General features: G+C 50.4%; 1 non-coding gene across 1 annotated transcript in view; it reads right to left on the reverse strand.

Moving 5' to 3' along the window:
• Positions 1 to 1654, reverse strand: part of LOC125500426 — a 1914-nt gene extending 260 nt beyond the window's left edge. The window contains exon 1 of the ribosomal RNA XR_007277808.1: positions 1 to 1654. This exon is cut by the window's left edge and continues 260 nt beyond it. This is a non-coding gene — a ribosomal RNA (small subunit ribosomal RNA).
• Between the last annotated feature and the right edge of the window lie 846 nt (positions 1655 to 2500).

The raw sequence follows: 2500 nt of genomic DNA on the forward strand, positions 1-2500 counted from the left end.
CCCTAGCACGAAGGAGGTTCAGCGGGTTACCCGGGCCTTTCGGCCAGGGAAGACACGCTGATTCCTTCAGTGTAGCGCGCGTGCGGCCCAGAACATCTAAGGGCATCACAGACCTGTTATTGCTCAATCTCGTGCGGCTAGAAGCCGCCTGTCCCTCTAAGAAGATTTATTTGTACGCCGGTAGTAAAAACCTCCCGACCGAAGCCGGGGGCCTTCGAGATACCGGAAAGTACGCCTATTTAGCAGGCTAGAGTCTCGTTCGTTATCGGAATTAACCAGACAAATCGCTCCACCAACTAAGAACGGCCATGCACCACCACCCACCGAATCAAGAAAGAGCTCTCAATCTGTCAATCCTTCCGGTGTCCGGGCCTGGTGAGGTTTCCCGTGTTGAGTCAAATTAAGCCGCAGGCTCCACTCCTGGTGGTGCCCTTCCGTCAATTCCTTTAAGTTTCAGCTTTGCAACCATACTTCCCCCGGAACCCAAAAGCTTTGGTTTCCCGGAAGCTGCCCGCCGAGTCATCGGAGGAACTTCGGCGGATCGCTAGCTGGCATCGTTTATGGTTAGAACTAGGGCGGTATCTGATCGCCTTCGAACCTCTAACTTTCGTTCTTGATTAAAGAAAACATTTTTGGCAAATGCTTTCGCTTCTGTCCGTCTTGCGACGATCCAAGAATTTCACCTCTAACGTCGCAATACGAATGCCCCCATCTGTTCCTATTAATCATTACCTCGGGGTTCCGAAAACCAACAAAATAGAACCGAGGTCCTATTCCATTATTCCATGCACACAGTATTCAGGCGAAAATAGCCTGCTTTAAGCACTCTAATTTGTTCAAAGTAAACGTACCGGCCCACCTCGACACTCAATGAAGAGCACCGCGATGGGATATTAGTTGGGCCGCCCCGAAAGGCTAAGCCCACCGGTAGGACGTCCCACAATCATGCCAGTTAAACACCGCGAGCGGTGAACCGACAGCGTGGGACACAGATTCAACTACGAGCTTTTTAACCGCAACAACTTTAATATACGCTATTGGAGCTGGAATTACCGCGGCTGCTGGCACCAGACTTGCCCTCCAATTGATCCTCGTTAAAGGATTTAAAGTGTACTCATTCCGATTACGGGGCCTCGGATGAGTCCCGTATCGTTATTTTTCGTCACTACCTCCCCGTGCCGGGAGTGGGTAATTTGCGCGCCTGCTGCCTTCCTTGGATGTGGTAGCCGTTTCTCAGGCTCCCTCTCCGGAATCGAACCCTGATTCCCCGTTACCCGTTACAACCATGGTAGGCGCAGAACCTACCATCGACAGTTGATAAGGCAGACATTTGAAAGATGCGTCGCCGGTACCAAGACCGTGCGATCAGCCCAAAGTTATTCAGAGTCACCAAAGTAAACGGCGGACAGGACGAACCCGCCACCGATTGGTTTTGATCTAATAAAAGCATTCCTCCCATCTCTGGTCGGAACTCTGTTTGCATGTATTAGCTCTAGAATTACCACAGTTATCCAAGTAAATGTGGGTACGATCTAAGAAACCATAACTGATTTAATGAGCCATTCGCGGTTTCACCTTAATATGGCTTGCACTGAGACATGCATGGCTTAATCTTTGAGACAAGCATATGACTACTGGCAGGATCAACCAGGGAGCTTTGTGTTATTGGTAGCTCTTTTCGTGTGTTGCCCCATGCCGCCGAGTCTTTGCCCGGTCGGCCACACGTTTTAATATAATATGTATATCTGGTACCGCACAACTTGTGTACGCGTACTAGCGCTCAGAGCGCTCTGTTCGACTTTGTGTTTCCTCGGGTGAAGACAATTTTTGTCGACTCCCCGGTGCAAATCGTTCGAATTATCCTTCTCGTATCCTTCGGCTAGATTGCAAGCGTCGGGAGTACGATTGGAAATCAATGTGTACCGTCTGCGAACAGACTGTGATACGCACGGAATGTGGCGAGTTGATGCCTCTGTTCGACTGCTTCCCTCGACTTGCGAGAGAAGACTTTCTGGTCACCGCATAAAGGGCCATTCGGTCTTAGACACCGACCCGCGGTTATGTAGTGTCGACGATTCAAATTGAATCATATTTTCTAGACGGAGCGAAGAACTCGCCCCTGCGAAACGTGAGCGCTCGGAAAAACTTTGAACTCGTGAGAGTGGTTCTTACCGGAACGAAACGAACGCCTGTGGTGCGAATCTCCGCTCAGACGAAAAATTTTCAAAATTCGAAAAAAATTTTTGTCTGCGTGTTCGTGACACGGTGAGGACGAAACCATAGCCCCGACAACAAACCCGCAAAGGAATGTCGAGATACGGGCCGAAACAAGTCGAAAGTTCCGAAACCCGAGGACTAGGTGCCGACCGACCGGTCGAGACCGCTCGGTGCATGAAGTATCAACGGTGCCGCTCGGACGTCGGAGCCGGCCGGTCATAACACGTGTTCCTTATGGGGCAAAACAGCAACGCGACCTGAAAAATTTGGCAGTACGTTGGAA

The sequence above is a fragment of the Athalia rosae genome, chromosome 3, assembly GCF_917208135.1.
Source record: "Athalia rosae chromosome 3, iyAthRosa1.1, whole genome shotgun sequence".
NCBI lineage: Eukaryota > Metazoa > Arthropoda > Insecta > Hymenoptera > Athaliidae > Athalia > Athalia rosae.